Source organism: Triticum aestivum, chromosome 2A (assembly GCF_018294505.1).
Source record: "Triticum aestivum cultivar Chinese Spring chromosome 2A, IWGSC CS RefSeq v2.1, whole genome shotgun sequence".
Taxonomy (NCBI): domain Eukaryota; kingdom Viridiplantae; phylum Streptophyta; class Magnoliopsida; order Poales; family Poaceae; genus Triticum; species Triticum aestivum.
Genome location: NC_057797.1, coordinates 273,782,460 through 273,801,041, shown reverse-complemented (window position 1 = coordinate 273,801,041; position 18,582 = coordinate 273,782,460).

Genomic DNA, 18,582 nt, shown 5'->3' with positions numbered 1-18,582 from the left:
CTGATAAACTGAAATATGCTTATCTTGATGAAAAGAAGATATATCCTGTTATTACCAATGCTAACCTTTCGGAGCATTAAGAATAGAGATTACATAAAACTCTAAGGAAGCATCATGCTACTATTGGGTGTACTCTTGATGATCTTAAAGGCATTAGTACCATTCTATGTCAGCACAAGATTAATATGGAGCTCGATACTAAGCCAGTCATTGATCACCGACGATTTGTCAATCCTAAATGAAGGATGTGGTAAGAACTGAAATGTTAAAGCTTCTGGAGGCAGGTATAATTTATCCTATAGCTGATAGTAGATGGGTATGTCATGTTCATTGTGTCCCTAAGAGAGAATGTATAACCGTTGTTCCTAATGATAAAAATGAACTTATTCCCCAAAGAATTGTAATTGGTTATAGGATGGTAATTGATTTAAGTAATTTAAATAAAGCTACTAGAAAAGATCATTACCCCTTGCCTCTATTGATCAAATGGTAGAAAGACTATCTAAATATACACAAATTTTTTTCATTGATGGATATTCTGGTTTTTATCAAATACCTATGTTAAAAGAAGATCAAGAGAAAACTACTTTTCCTGTCCTTTTGGATCTTATGCTTATAGACGTATGCCTTTTGGTTTATGCAATGCACGTGCTACCTTTCAGAAGTATGACTGCTATATTCTTTGATTTTTGTGAAAAGATTGTTGTGGTATTCATGGATGATTTTTCCGTTTACGAGACTTCTTTTGATGATTTCTTTAGCAACCTTGATTGAGTTTTGTAGAGATGTGAAGAAACCAACCTTGTCTTGAATTGGGACAAGTGCCACTTTATGGTGAATGAAGGAATTGTCCATGGTCATAAAGTTTCTGAAGAGGTATTGAGGTATATAAAGCTAAATTTGATGCAATTGAGAAAATGCCATGTCTTAAAGATATTAAAGGTATAAGAAGTTTCCTTGGTCATGTTGGTTTCTATAGGAGGTTCCTTAAATACTTCTCTACAATTTCTAGGCCTCTTACTAATCTTTCGCAAAAAGATGTTCCATTTGTTTTTTATAATAATTCTATAGAAGCCTTTGAAATAACCAAGAAAGCCTTAATTTTTGCACCTATTGTTCAACCACCTGATTGGAACCTACCCTTTGAAATCATTTGTGATGGTAGTGATTATGCAATTGGTGCTATTCTAGGCCAAAGAGTTGATAATAAATTGAATTTTATTCATTATGCTAGTTAGACCTCGGATAATGCTCAAAGAAATTATGCTACTACTAATAAATAATTTTTAGCAGTGTGTGTTTGCATGTGATAAATTTGGACCTTATATTGTTCATTCCAAAGTTACTATTCACACCAATCATGCCGCTATTAAATATCTTATGGAAAATAAAGATGCTAAACCTAGACTAATTATGTGGGTTCTATTAATACAAGAGTTTGATATGCATACTTTAGATAGAAAGGAGTTGAGAATCATGTAGCAGATAACTTGTCTAGTATGGAAAATGTTCTTGATGACCCACTGCCTATTGATGAAAGTTTTCCTAATGAGCAGTTAGCTGTTAAAAACACTTCTCATAATAGTCCTTGGTATGCAGATTATGCTAATTACATTGTTGCTAAATACATACCACCTAGTCACACATACCAGCAAAAGAAAAAGTTCTTTGATTTAAGGCAATACTTTTGGGATGACCCACATCTACATAAAGATGGTGTATATGGCATAATTAGACGTTGTGTACCTAAGCATGAACAGGAAGAAATCCTACGGAAGTGTCATTCCGAGGCATACAGAGGGCTCCATGCTGGAGACAGAACTGCACATAAGGTACAACAGTCTGTTTTTATTGGCCTACTCTCTTCAAGGATGCATATAAGTTTGTCCTTTCTTATGATGAATGTCAAAGAATTGGTAATATTGGTAGGCATCAAGAAATGCCTATGAATTATTCACTTTTTATTGAACTGTTTGATGTTTGGGGTTTTCATTATATGGGACCTATCCTTCCTCCAAAGAGTATACTCATATTATAGTTGTTGGTGATTATGTTACTAAGTGGGTAGAAGCTATTCCAACTAGTAGTGCTGATCATAACACCCCTATTAAAATGCTTAATGAAGGTATTTCCCCGTGGTTTGGAGTCCCTAGATATTTACTGACTGACGGTGGTTCACATTTTATTCTTGGTGCATTTCGTAAACTCCTAGCTAAATATGATGTCAAGCATAAAATTGCATCAGCTTATCATCCTCAGCCTAGCGGTCAAGTTGAATTGAGCAATAGAAAAATAAAGTTAATTTTTCCTAAACTATTAATAGATCCAAAAAGAATTGGTCTATTAAACTTGATGATGCATTTTGGGCTTATAGAAATGCTTATAAAAATCCTATGGGTATGTCTCCATATAAAATGGTCTATGGAAAAGCATGTAATTTACCTCTTGAGTTAGAATAGACTGGTACAGAGACGTGCTATACCAACGGTTTTTACCCCCTTTTTGTGATGGAGTTCTAAACCGTCACCTAGTGTGTGTGCACGATAGGGGGGTTGATAACCCACATGTATAGGGGATCGCAATAGTTTTCGAGGGTAGAGTATTCAACCGAAATTTATAGATTCGACACAAGGGGAGCCAAATAATATTATTAAGTATTAGCAGTTGAGTTGTCAATTCAACCACACTTGGAGATTAAATATCTGCAGCAAAGTGAACACCAGCACAGTAATATATATGATAGTTTTGATAGCAGTGGTAATAGTAGTAGTAGTAACGGTGACAGTGAGAGGAATGACTTTGTATCAAGTGTAACAGTAACAACTGCAGTAGTAACTTAGAAAAAAACTATATGTAGGAAATTCGTAGGCATTGGACCAGTGGATTCGTTGGATGATATTCATCATATAACAGTCATAACCTAGGGCGATACGGCACTAGCTCCAGTTATAATATAATGTAGGCATGTATTTCACAAATAGTCATACGTGCTTATGGAAAGAACTTGTATCATATTTCATAAATAGTCATACATGTCCTACCCTCTCATGGTAGCAGGGTCCATAAGGAAACTAAGGGATATTAAGGCCTCCTTTTAATAGAGAAACGGCACAAAGAATTAAGACAAGGTGAATACATGAACTCCTAAAACTACGGTCATCACCGAAGAGTATCCTAATTTCTGTCACCCCAGGGTTTACAGATCATAAAACGTAATAGGTGAATATGACTTGCAATATCGGATCTAGAACATAGATATAATGGTGAAAACATAAACAGTTCATTTCTGAAATCATGGCACCCAGGCCCAAAGTGGCAAGCATTAAGCATGGAAAAGTCATAACAACATCAATCCCAGAACATAGTGGATACTAGGGATCAAGCCCTAAGAAAACTAACTCGATTACATCATGAATCTCATCCAACTCCTCACTGACCAGTGAGCCTATGAAGGAATCACTCGATCCCGACGGGGAGCATCTTGGAATTGGTGATGAAGGAGGGTTGGTGATGACGAAGATTGAAGAACCCCCTCTCCGGAGCCTTGAACGGACTCTAGATCTGGCCTCCCGATGAAGAACAGGAGGTGGCGGCGGCTCTGTGTTGTGAAATGTGATGAAACTTCCTCCCCGACCTTCTTCTCTGAAAATAGGTATTTAAGGAGTTGGAATTAGGGTCTGTGGGGCCACCAGGTGGGAAAATCCCACCTGGGAGCGCCTGGAGAGGGTGGCGCGCCTTGGTGGTTCTTGGCTCCAGTATTTTTCTTTTATTGCAAAAATAATTCTCCAAATTTTTTGTTCCAATTCGAGAAATTTTATTTCTGCACAAAAACAACACCCTGGTAGTTATGCTGAAAACAGCTTCAGTCCGGGATAGTTTCATTCAAATCATGCAAATTAGATTCCAAAACGAGAGCAAAAATTATATACGATGGAGATGTATTAACTCCCCCAAGCTTAAACCTTTGCTGGTCCTCAAGCAACTCAGTTGACAAAGTGAAATTGAAAAAGCAAAACTTTTCGAACTCTTTTGTTCTTGTTTACATAAATAAACTTAAGTAGCACCCATGTTTTCAGCAAAGATGATGACTAACCATATCAGCAATAACTCTTAAAAATTACATTAACTCATATCAATGGCATAATCAACTAGTGAGCAATAGTAAGATATCTCAAATGCCAACACTTTGTCAAAATAATCATGATATAATATGACAACAGTGGTATATCACTAGCCATTTCCGAGACCACAAATCATAAATGCAGAGCACCTCCAAAGTTCATGCATCGACTAAACATTGTAATTCATGGTAGAAAAGATCCAGTCATGATGCATCCAACATTAACTATACATGATGAATGAGGATGACAATAGTGCTCTTAGATCTGGCGCTTATTTAAGAAGGTGATGACTCAGCATAAAATTAAATAGATAGTCCCTTCATAGAGGGAAGGAGGGATTTGCAGAGGTGCTAGAGCTCAAAGTTTTAAAAACAGAGATAAATGAAATTTTGAGAAATGCACCCTTCCTATTTACGTCACGACTGAAAGTTATCAATATCTTCCATGCTAAACACATTAGTGGTGGTTCCCAAGCAATAAAACTAAAGGGTTACACCCCCTCGACCAACAAACACACTTCACGACTAGCTGAATCCACGGGTACCATCCATGCCAACAACAATTCTGGGGGAAGTTTTGTTAATTATTTGCAATTTTTTATTTCAGGACTGGGAATCCCTATTACCGCCCCTCTCGTACAAGGATGAGTGAATAAGCGCTCATCATGAGAATAACCCGCTTAGCACGGAAGATACTGACTACCCCATATTGCTCTACACTCCAAAAATAGACACATCCGTGACATTTTGGGCCGAACGCAATTTTTTCTGTCATGCTTATGACACTTCAATGACGATAATTGTGACAAAACCTGGTACCATCATAGATGTGGTGGGATCCTACTTTTATGACAAAAAATTATGAAGGAAAATGGACTTTTCATCCTAGGCAAGCCGGAGACGCAGCTGCATGACATTCTTTGGGCCGTCAATGACAGAAAAAACCATGGTAGAAGTGACGGCAAGGAAAATATTGGGGAGTTCCCAGTTACGGTGGGTGGTCGGGGCTGAGTGATGCGCGTTTCTCTCATACACGTACACGCATGGGTGGGAGGCGTTGGGCTCTAACTAAACCCGAGCGATTGCACTGCAGGCTACGCATTGCTGAACCCGAGCGATAGATCGACCCCTGGCTGTTAACTGAATCCGATCGAGCGATTCCTTCGCTACTGCTGCTAACTGAAGCCGGTCGAACCTACTGCCTCCTGATGAACATTGAGTGTTGTTGGGGGTTGGTTGAACAGTTCCAGGTGGGGGTTGGATGAACAAGACCCCATGGTAGTAGAGGCCGTTGCCGCTGGATGAACAGGATCCCGATCGAGCCGGTTGGGGGTGGATGAACAGGACCCCGTGGAGGGCTAGATGAACAACAGCCGGTGGAGGGATGGTTTAACAGTAGCCAGTGGAGGGCTGGATGAACAATAGCCCGTGGAGGGCTGGTTAAACAGGACCCTGTGGAGAGGGCTAGTTGAACAGTAGCCGGTGGAGGCTGGATGAACAGGAGCCCGTACATAAAGAATAGCTGGTGGAGGCAGGAGGGAGACATTGTGGATGAACAGTTGCAGGTGGAGGCTAGAGGAGGTCGACGGTGGATGAACAGTAGCCCGTGGAGGCTGGAGCGAGGCAGTAGATGGTGGATGAACAGTAGCCCATGGAGTCCCGTTTTGCGGTACGCCACCACCCTACCGATGAACAAGACCCCCATTTCGACCATTGGAGGTTGAAGAGAAGTCTGTTCCCTCTGTTTTGCAATACACCACACCCCTCCCAATCAATAGGACCCTGTTTTGACCATAGGAGGTCGAAGAGAAGTCTGTTTCGTCCGTTTCGCAGTACGCATGACCCCTCCCGGTGAACAGGATCCTGTTTCGACCGTAGGCTGTCGAACACAAGGCCGTTTCCTCTGTTCTACGGTATGCCAGGCCTTGTTTTGGCTGTTCCGTCCAAGCCGGTTGGCTCCTGCTGAACACGACGCATTCCGTTGCCTCCCGATGAACACGACGACGCAGTTTCTCTGTTCTGACCCAGCCGCTTGGCTGCCGATGAACAGGACGTCGTCGCTACCTCTCCACGTACATGAGCCCTGGCTGTACGTATGCGCGTGTAGGCGTTCGAGACCCCGCCCGTATGTACGTATGTGGCCATTTTTACTTTCTTGCACCCTGGTTGTACATATGTGTACACGATATTGATGGGACTGGGTGACATGCTACGTCTGCGCCCCTACTACGACATGTGCCCTTCCTTACACAGCCATGGTTCATGGCTGCAGCATGCAGACAGACCGATCGAACAATATGTACGTACACGTTCACGACCAGAATGATAATGCTATGTATGCTTGGACCAAGTGGGTCCCGACTGTCAGGGAGGATAAGGAGGCAGTTCCTTGCATGTGAAGATGTAGCTGGTGGGTCCTAGCAGTCAGGGGGGAAACATTTTTTTTGCGAAATATGGTGGCCCGTCCGGTGGGTCCCTGCTGTCAGGTAGAGGAATCATTATTTTGCACTTAGTAAGGAGGCACTTCCTTGCTGCGGCCGTGGACCTAGCTGTCAGCCTCTCCACGTATAGTACTCTTCCGATGGAAGTCTGTTCCTTGATCACATTGACCACGCAGCGCCGAGAGCACCAAGGTGGTGGACGATGGCGAGGCCTATGAAGGGGACAACACAGAGCCTCGGAAGACGCGGTAGTGGTTGCCCACGCGGAGAGGAGTACGAGGATTGACTGGTTCGGCTGCGGTGTGAGGTTATAGTTGCCGCAGAATAACAGGGGTTGTGGGTGAGTAGAGGGGTGGCCTGGCCAATGGTGGGAGTAGTAGGGGCGGTGAGGCCTCCACGGCAGCATAGCCGGCCATGGGAGGCAGGAGCACGCGGTGGTTTGGACGGCTAGAGCAAGAAAATCGTAGGTTGAAGAAGCAGGACGACCGTTAGATGTTAACAATGTAACGGTCACTGGTGATAGAATCGTTTGTTGACTAAGTTGATAACGCCCTCGATACACGTCAACTTAGTAGGGCCACAAGTCAGACTCCAAATCTGGTGGGCCCTAGCTGTCATGGGGAGCACTCGTTATTTTTTGCTTAATAAGGAGGCACTTCCTTCCGTAATAAGGAGGTACTTTCTTGCGTGTAGCCATGAACCATATGGGTCCCAACTATCAGCCTCTCCATGTACATCCATCTTCCGATGTTGTCGTTTGTTGACAACGTTGACCATGCCATGCCGAGAACACCAGCGCGATGGACAACGGCGAGACCCAAGAAGGGAATGACCCGGAGGTGGCGAAGCCACATAAGTGGAGGGATGTGGGTGAGTAGAGGGATGTCCTGGCTAGTGGTGGAAGTAGTAGGGGCGGTGAGGCCTGCGCGGCTGCACAGCCGGCCACGGGAGGTAGGAGCAGGCGGTCCCACCGGCGCTGGATTTGGCAGCTGGAGCAAAAGATCAGAGATTGAAGAAGCACGACATCCAAAGGTTGCGTCTGCTAGAATTGCTTGTTGATATATATAATAATTTAAAAAACCTTGCATACGCGTCAACTTATTAGGCCCACAAGTCAGACCATTACCTATTTTTTAGTAATTTACATCTCATTGCAACTTCTTATGCAATTTATTGTAGTCCATTTTTTTGTTGGCCTGGGCCAGGGTAAAAAATTTAAATGAAATTTCACATATTTCTTTGGGGTCCAAACTATTTTTAATACCGAAATGTCGAGCCAGATTTAAAGTACATTGAAGATATGTTTAAATTAGGTTAAAACCCACTGAAATTGGAATCTGAAAATGTGAAAATTTGAGAAATTATAAAGTAATAGCCAGTTGATACGTCTCCAATGTATCTATAATTTTGATTGGTCCATGCTATTATATTATTATTTTGGATGATTAATGGGCTTTAATATGCTCTTTTATATTATTTTTGGAACTAACCTATTAACCGGAGGCCCAGAGCCAATTTCTGTTTTTTTGCCTATTTTAGAGTTTCACAAAAAAGGAATACCAAACGGAGTCCAAATGGGATGAAACCTTTGCGACGATCATTCTTGGACCGAAAGCAATCCAGAAGACTTGGAGTCAAAGTCTGGAACTCCACGAGGCGGCCACGAGACAGGAGGGCACGCCCAGGGGGGTAGGTGCGCCCCCACCCTCATGGGCCCCTCGTAGCTCCACCGACGTACTTCTTTCGCCTATATATATACTCTTATACCCTAGAAACATCACAGAGAGCCACGAAACCACTTTTCCGCCGCTGCAACCTTCTGTACCCGTGAGATCCCATCTTGGGGCCTTTTCCTGCGATCTGCCGGAGGGGGAATCGATCACGGAGGGCTTCTACATCAACACCATTGCCTCTCAGATGAAGCGTGAGTAGTTTACCACAGACCTTCGGGTCCATTGTTATTAGCTAGATGGCTTCTTCTCTCTCTTTGATTCTCAATACAAAGTTCTCCTCAATGTTCTTGGAGATCTATTCGATGTAATACTCTTTTGCGGTGTGTTTGCCGAGATCCGATGAATTGTGTGTTTATGAACAAGATTATCTATGAGTATTATTTGGTTCTCCTATGAATTCTTATATGCATGATTTGATATCTTTGCAAGTCTCTTCGAATTATCAGTTTAGTTTGGCCTACTAGATTGATCTTTCTTGCAATGGGAGAAGTTCTTAGCTTTGGGTTCAATCTTGCAGTGTTCTTTCCCAGTGACAGTAGGGGCAGCAAGGCACGTATTGTATTGTTGCCATCAAGGATAAAAAGTTGGGGTTTATATCATGTTTCTTGAGTTTATCCCTCTACATCATGTCATCTGGCTTAATGTGCTACTCTGTTCTTATGAACTTAATACTCTAGATGCATGATGGATAGTGGTCGATGTGTGGAGTAATAGTAGTAGATGCAGAATCGTTTCGATCTACTTGACATGGATATGATGCCTCTATTTATGATCATTGCCTTAGATATCTTCGTAACTATGCGCTTTTCTATCAATTGCTCGGCAGTAATTTGTTCACCCACCGTAATACATGCTATCTTGAGAGAAGCCACTTGTGAAACCTATGGCCCCGGGTCCCTTTCTTATTATATTGCATCTCTTTAATTTACATCGCATCTCATTTACTATTTTGCAATCTTTACTTTTCATTCTATACAACAAAAATACCAAAAATATTTACTTTACTATCTTTATTATATCTCACTTTTGCAAGTGACCATGAAGGGATTGACAACCCCTTAAACGCATTGGTTGCAAGGTTCTTTATTGTTTGTGTAGGTACTAGGTGACTTGTGCGTTGTCTTCTACTGGATTGATAACTTGGTTCTCTCAAAACCGAGGGAAATGCTTATGCTACTTTGTTGCATCACCCTTTCCTCTTCAAGGGAAACCAACGGATGCTCAAGAGGTAGCAAGAAGGATTTCTGGCGCCTTTGCTAGGGAGATCTACGCCAAGTCAATACATACCAAGTACCCATCATAAACTCTTCTCTCTCGCATTACATTATTTGCCATTCACCTCTCGTTTTCCTATCCCCCACTTCTAAAACAATTTTCGCAAACCTTTGCCTTTTCTTCACCCCTTTTTAGTTCGTCTCTTTTCGCTTGCTTCTTGTGTGCTTGTGTGTTGGATTGATTGTTTGTCATGATGGCTCAAGATAATACTAAATTGTGTGACTTTTCCAATACCAACAACAATGATTTTATTAGCACTCCTATTTCTCCTACTACCGATGCTGAATCTTGTGAAATTAATATCGCTTTGTTGAATCTTGTTATGGAAGATCAATTTTCTAGCCTTCCTAGTGAAGATGCCGCTACCCATCTAAACACTTTTGTTGATTTGTGTGATATGCAAAATAAGAAAGATGTGGATAATGATATTTCTAAATTGAAGCTATTTCCGTTTTCTCTTAGAGACCGTGCTAAAACTTGGTTCTCTTCTTTGCTTAAAAATAGTATTGATTCATGGAATAAGTGCAAAGATGCTTTTATCTCTAAGTATTTTCCTCTTGCTAAAATCATATCTCTTAGGAACGATATTATGAATTTTAAGCAACTTGATCATTAACATGTTGCACAAGCTTGGGAGAGGATGAAATTAATGATACATAATTCCCCTACACATGGTTTGAATTTGTGGATGATTATACAAAAAAAATTTGCTGGATTGAATTTTGCTTCTAGAAATCTTTTAGATTCGGCCGCGGGAGGCACTTTTATGGAAATCACTTTAGGACAAGCTACTAAACACCTAGACAATATTATGATTATTTATTCTCAATGGCACACCGAAAGATCCACTAGTAAAAAAGTCATGCGATTGAAGACATTAATGTTTTGAGTGGAAAGATGGATGAACTTATGAAATTGTTTGCTAATAAAAGTGTTTCTTCCAATCTTAATGATATGCCTTTGTCCACTTTGAGTGAGAATAATAATGAATCTATGGATGTGAATTTTGTTGGTAGGAACAATTTTGGTAACAACGCGTATAGAGGAAACTTTAATTCTAGGCCGTTTCCTAGTAATTCCTACAACAACTCCTATGGAAATTTTAATAAGATGCCCTCTAATTTGGATACTAGTGTTAAATAATTTATGAGTTTGCAAAATAATTTCAATGCTTTGGTTGAAGAAAAATTGCTTCAGATTGATGAGTTGGCTAGGAACGTGGATAGAATTTTTCTTGATGTTGATTCTTTGAAACTTAGATCTATTCCACCTAAGCATGACATCAATGAGTCTCTCAAAGCCATGAGAATTTCCATTTATGAGTGCAAAGAAAGAACCGCTAGGATGCGTGCTAAAAAAGATTGCTTTGTGAAAGCGTGTTCTTCTAGTTTTCATGATAATAATAATGAAGATCTAAAAGTGATTGATGTAACTCCTATTAAATCTTTGTTTTCCAATATGAATCATGATAAATATGGGACTGGAGATGAGTCAACTTTAGTTAAAAGGCGTCCGAATGATTCAGAGTTTTTAGATCTTGATGAAAAAATTAATAAAAGTGGGATTGAAGAGGTCAAAACTTTACATAGCAATGAACTCACTATTTTGGATTTCAAGGAATTTAATTATGATAATTGCTCTGTGATAGATTGTATTTCCTTGTTGCCATCTGTGTTAAATTCTCCTCATGCTTATAATCAAAATAAAGCTTTTACTAAACATATCCTTGATGCTTTAATGCTATCGTATGAAGAAAAGCTTGAAGTAGAAGTTTCTATCCCTAGCAAACTTTATGATGAGTGGGAACCTACTATTAGAATTAAGATTAAAGATTATGAATGCTTTGCTTTGTGTGATTTGGGTGCTACTGTTTCCATGATTCCAAAAACTTTATGTGATGTGCTAGGCTTCCGAGAATTTTATGATTGTTCTATAAATTTGCATCTTGCGGAGTCCACCATTAAGAAACCTATGGGAAGGATTAATGATGTTCTTATTGTTGCAAATATGAATTATGTGCCCATAGATTTCATTGTTCTTGATATAGATTGCAATCCTACATGCCCTATTATTCTTGGTAGGCCTTTCCTTAGAACGATTGGTGCAATTATCGACATGAAAGAAGGAAATATTAGATTCCAATTTCCATTAAGGAAAGGCAGGGAACACTTTCCTAGGAAGAAAATTAAATTGCCTTATGAATCTATTATGAGAGACACTTATGGATTGTATACTAAAGATGGCAATACCTAGATCTATTCTTGTTTTTATGCCTAGCTAGGGGCGTTAAACGATAGCGCTTGTTGGGAGGCAACCCAATTTGATTTTTGTTCTTTGATTTTTGTTCCTGTTTAGTAATAAATAATTCATCTAGCTTCTATTATGATTGTGTTTTTTATGTTTTAACTAATGTTTGTGCCAAGTAAATTCTTTAGGATCTTGCGTGATTGTTGTTTGACCTAGCTGATGAAAACAGAAAGTATGCGCTCACGAAAATAATTATCATTTTTTACCAGAGAGCGATAAAATACCAATTCCAAATGCAGTAGATCAATATACTTTTTATCATGGTTGTCCTAATTTTGCAGAATTTTTGGAGTTGCAGAAGTATTCAAAATCTCCAGATTGATACAAACTGTTCTGTTTTTTATAGATTCTATTTTTCGTGCGTTGTTTGCTTATTTTGATGAATCTATGAGTAGTATCGGGTTTATGAACCATAGAGAAGTTGGAATACAGTAGGTTTAACACCAATATAAATAAACAATAAGTTCATTACAGTACCTTAAAGTGGTGGCTTATTTTCTTATACTAACGGATCTCATGAGATTTTCTGTTGAAGTTTTGTGTTGTGAAGTTTTCAAGTTTTTGGGTAAAGATTAGATGGATTTTTGAATAAGGAGTGGCAAGAGCCTAAGATTGGGGATGCCCAAGGCACCCCAAGGTAAAATTCAAGGATAACCAAAAGCCTAAGCTTGGGGATGCCCCGGAAGGCATCCCCTCTTTCGTCTTCGTCTATCGGTAACTTTACTTGAGGCTATATTTTTATTCATGACATGATATGGGTTTTGCTTGGAGAGTCTTGTATGATTTGGGTATTTGCTTTTTAGGTTACCACAATCATCCTTTCTGTACACACCTTTTGGGAGAGACACACATGAATCAGAATTTATTAGAATACTCTATGTGCTTCACTTATATCTTTTGAGCTAGATAATTTTGCTCTAGTGCTTCACTTATATCTTTTTAGAGCATGGTGGTGGTTTTATTTTATAGAAATTATTGATATCTCATGCTTCAATTATATTATTTTGAGAGTCTTTTAGAACAGCATGGTAATTTGCTTTGGCTATAAATTAGTCCTAATATGATGGGCATCCAAGATGGGTATAATAAAAACTTTCATATAAAGTGCATTGAATACTATGAGAATTTTGATTCCTTATGATTGTTTTGAGATATGAAGATGGTGATATTAGAGTCGTGATAGTTGAGTAGTTGTGAATTTGAGATATACTTGTGTTAAAGTTTGTGATTCCTGTAGCATGCACGTATGTTGAACTGTTATGTGATGATGTCGGAGCATGATTTATTTTTTGATTGTCTTCCTTATGGGTGGCGGTCGGGGACGAGCGATGGTCTTTTCCTACCAATCTATCCCCCTAGGAGCATGTGAGTAGTACTTCGTTTCGATAACTAATAGATTTTTTCAATAAGTATGTGAGTTCTTTATGACTAATGTTGAGTCCATGGATTATACGCACTCTCACCCTTCCACCGTTGCTGGCCTCTCTAGTACCGCGCAACTTTCGCCGGTACCATAAACCCACCATTTACCTTCCTCAAAACGGCCACCATACCTACCTATTATGTCATTTCCATAGCCATTCCGAGATATATTGCCATGCAACTTTCCACCGTCCCGTTTATTATGACACGCTTCATCATTGTCATATTGCTTTGCATGATCATGTAGTTGACATCGTATTTGTGGAAAATCCACCTTCATAATTCTTTCATACATGTCACTCTTGATTCATTGGACATCCCGGTACACTGCCGGAGGCATTCACACAGAGTCATATTTTGTTCTAAGTATCGAGTTGTAATTCTTGAGTTGTAACTAAATAAAAGTGTGATGGTCATCATTATTAGAGCATTGTCCCATGTGAGGAAAGGATGATGGAGACTATGATTCCCCCCACAGGTCGGGATGAGACTCCGGACGAAAAATAAAAAAAGGGAAAAAGAGGCCATAAAAAGGGAGAGAAAGGCCCAAATAAAAAATGAGAGAAAAATAGAGAAGGGGCAATGCTACTATCCTTTTCCACACTTGTGCTTCAAAGTAGCACCATGATCTTCATAATAGAGAGCCTCTTATTTTGTCACTTTCATTTACTAGTGGGACTCTTTCATTATAGAACTTGGCTTGTATATTCCAATGATGGGCTTCCTCAAAATGCCCTAGGTCTTCGTGAGCAAGCGAGTTGGATGCACACCCACTTAGTTTCTTTTTGAGCTTTCATACACTTATAGCTCTAGTGCATCCGTTGCATGGCAATCCCTACTCACTGACATTGATATCTATTGATGGGCATCTCCATAGCCATAGATACGCCAAGTTGATGTGAGGCTATGTTCTCCTTTTTGTCTTCTCCACAACCACCGTTCTATTCCACCTATAGTGCTATGTCCATGGCTCACGCTCATGTATTGCTTGAAGATTGAAAAAGTTTAGGAACGTCAAAAGTATGAAACAATTGCTTGGCTTGTCACCGGGGTTGTGCATGATTTAAACATTTTCTGTGATGAAGATAGAGCATAGCCGGACTATATGATTTTGTAGGGATAGCTTTCTTTGGCCATGTTATCTTGAGAAGACATGATTGCTTTATTAGTATGCTTGAAGTATTATTATTTTTATTTCAATATTAAACATTTTTTTTGAATCTTTCGGATATGAACATTCATGCCACAATAAAGAAAATTACATTGATAATTATGTTAGGTAGCATTCCACATCAAAAAATCTGTTTTTACCATTTACCTACTCAAGGATGAGCAGGAATTAAGCTTGAGGATGCTTGATACGTCTCCAACGTATCTATAATTTTGATCGTTCCATGCTATTATATTATCTGTTTTGGAAGTTTAATGGGCTTTAATATCCTCTTTTATATTAAATTTGGGACTAACCTATTAACCGGAGGCCGAGTGCCAGTTTCTATTATTTTGCCTATTTTAGAGTTTCGCAGAAAAGGAATACCAGATGGAGTCCAAACGGGATGAAACCTTCACGATGATCTTTCCTAGAATGAAAGAAATTCAGAAGACTTGGAGTCAAAGTCTGGAACTCCACGAGGCCGCCACGAGGCAGGAGGGCGCGCCCCCACCCTCATGGGCCCCTCGTAGCTCCACCGACGTACTTCTTTCGCCTATATATACTCTTATACCCTAGAAACATCGCAGAGAGCCGCGAAACCACTTTTCTGCCACCGCAACCTTCTATACCCATGAGATCCCATCTTGGGGCCTTTTCCGGTGATCTGCCGGAGGGGGAATCGATCACGAAGGGCTTCTACATCAACACCATTGCTTCTCCGATGAAGCGTGAGTAGTTTACCACAGACCTTCGGGTCCATAGTTATTAGCTATATGGCTTCTTCTCTCTCTTTGATTCCCAATACAATGTTCTCCTCAATGTTCTTGGAGATCTATTAGATGTAATACTCTTTTGCGGTGTTGTAACACCCTCGATGCGACTATAGCTCCCACGTGTCGAGGCACGACTTAGAGACATAATCGCATTGAAGGCATATGTCGCAAGTTAGGCAATTTTCACAACATCCCATGTAATATCATAATAAAAAGGGAGATAACATAGTTGGCTTACACTCGCCACATCAATCAAGTACTTAAATAACATTACATCATCCAAACACTCATGGCCCGACTACAGCGCCAAAATAAAAGAGAACTCAACATGCGACAACGGTCCCGTTCACCCCCAACTGGGCACCAATACTGATCATCGGTAAAAGAAACATAGTATCGTTGAGAGTCTTCGTCGAACTCCCACTTGAGCTCATACGCGTCTCCTGGAGCGGAATCATCAGGCCCTGCATCTGGTGTAATAGTAATCTGTGAGCCATAGGGACTCAGCAATCTCGCACCCTCGCGATCAAGACTATTTAAGCTTATAGGTGTGGCAAGGTAAAATATGGGTGGAGCTGCAGCAAGCGACTAGCAAGTATGGTGGCTAACTTATTCGCAAAAGAGAGCGAGAAGAGGAGGCAAAGCGCGAGCTAGAAGCTATAGAACAACCTGCGCAAACATTACTCCAACACCGTGTCCACTTCCCGGACTTCGCCGAGAAGAGGCCATCACGGTAACACACTCAGTTGATTCATTTTAATTAATTAAGGTTCAAGTTGTCTACAACCGGACATTAACAAATTCCCATCCGCCCATAACCGCAGGCACGGCTTTCGAAAGTTCAATCCCTGCAGGGGAGTCCCAACTTAGCCCATGAAAAGCTCTCACGGTCAACGAAGGAATAGACCTCCTCCCAAGATGCTCCGACCAGACTCGGTATCTCGGTAATTCAAGACACTTCAACAGGTTAAAACAAAACCAGCAACACCGCCCGAATGTGCCGACAAATCCCGATAGGAGCTGCACATATCTCTTTCTCAGGGCACACTCAGATGAGACATCTTACGAGTAAACCAACCCTCAAGTTGCCCCGAGGTGGCCCCGTAGTCTACTCGGTCGGACCAACACTCAGAGGAGCACTGGCCCCGGGGGGGGGGTTAAAATAAGGTGACCCGCGGGCTCCGGAAACCCGAGGGAAAAAGAGGCTAGGTGGCAAATGGTAAGACCAAGGTTGGGCATTGCTGGAAAATCTTTAATCAAGGTGAAATATCAAGGGGTCCCATTATAACCCAACCGCGTAAGGAACGCAAAATCCGGGAACATAACACCGATATGACGGAAACTAGGGCGGCAAGAGTGGAACAAAACACTAGGCGAGAGTCCGAGTCTTCCACCCTTTACCAAGTATATAAATGCATTAAGATAACAAGGCAATATAATGATATCCCAACAAGTAAATAAAAGATGTTCCAAAAAGGAACGGCCTCCAATCTTCACCTGCAACTAGCAACACTATAAGAGGGGCTGAGCAAAGCGGTAACATAGCCAATCAACGGTTTGCTAGGACAATGGTGGGTTAGAGGTTTGACATGGCAATTTGGGAGGCTTGCAAGCAAGTGGTAGGCATCATAGCAATGGCATAGCAAAAGAGCGAGCAAACTAGCATAGCAAAGATAGTAGTGATTTCGAGGGTATGATCATCTTGCCTGCACAGTTGTCAGAGTCGACTGGATCCTCAAAAGGAAACTCAATAGGCTCCTCGTTAGCGAACTCGTCTCCCAGCTCTACCCAAACAAGACAAACAAGCAACAAGGATACAATCAACCACGTGCAAGAATCAAGCGATACACTGCAATGATGATATGCTATGCGGGATGCGATGCGGGATGCAAAATCAAGATATGAAAGGAAATGCATGAACCTGGCCTCAACTTGGAATTCCAAGGGTGCCACTGGAAAGATGAGATGAAATCGCTTGAAAACGATATAAAGAACGCCGGAATCGGAGTTACGGTTTGGAAATGGCAAGCGTTTCAAAAATGACACCGGTCTGCGATTTACAGCAAGTAGGCATCTAAATGCAATGAGATGAACATGCTACAGCACCCAAACATGACAACAAAATGCATGGCAGGGATGCACACAAGATTCTTAACAAAAGTCTAGCACTGAGCCACGCCCAATTCATCCATTAACAGGTTCAAACAAGCATGGCAAAAACGCAAATGCAAAACTGATTTCAGACTTGGTGTAATTAACACTTGTCTGAACTTTCAGATCACGAAGCCCTCTTCGGAGAAGCAAAACAACATGATATATGACCTGATTAAGACAAGTAAGAACATGGCATGGAGCTACTCAACAAGCTTAACAAAAGACCCAAAGTGACCTGGGGCCAAAAGGGTTCACAAAATATACTGACGGGCACATGAACATAGCTAAAACACAATCAATTTTCAGACTTAGTGAAAACTGAGACATGCTGAAATATAACTCACGAAGGCGTGTAAATGAGCTAATGGCAAGAACAATGGCATAGCATGCACGGATCAACTACAATAGCATCGGCAAAATCGCAAACAAGTTGATGATCTGCCCAGATTCACCACGAAGCAAAAGTAGAGCTCGATTGACTCAAGCTAGGGTGCTCCATAAATGCAAACAAAGATATGGATAGATATAGCACTATGAGGTTAACAAAACTCCCTTATTGATCATCCTCAAAAGAGGCACAGATAACTAGGAAACAACTAGAACATATGGCATCATGAACTAAACAATCCCAGACATAGTGAAAACTACTAAGTCCCTGAAAACAGATTTACCGGGTGCCTCACTTTGCTAGCTTGCACAAGTCACCACACACATCCTAAAAATACATGGGTTGCCCCTTTGGATATATGACAAAACCCTTAACAAAACATATGTAGAACTCACGGGCATAGCATGCACACAACAATCATGGTAAAAATGACAAAAGTCTAAGATGAACTAGCAGATCTGACAATTAACTCACGAAGCCCTCTTCTAACAGAATTTGAAAATGATGCAATGGACTGAAATGATGTACTCATCGTGACAAACATTTTGATATGCTATATGCCCAAATCGGAGCTACGAATGCAAAGTTACGACAGGTCAAAGTAGGCAAGAAAATTAGGGTTTCTGAGGAAAAAGTCAACCGTCGGGATCCTAGATCCAGATCTGGCGCGGATGTCGAGGTTCGCCAGAAAACATTGTTCATTCCGGAGTGAAAAACTCGCCGGAGATCGTGGCCGCGGTGGCCGGAGCTCGGGGAGGCAGCGAGGAGCGCGGGGAACGAGGCGGCGGCGGCGGTGGGCGACCGGGGCGGCGCTGG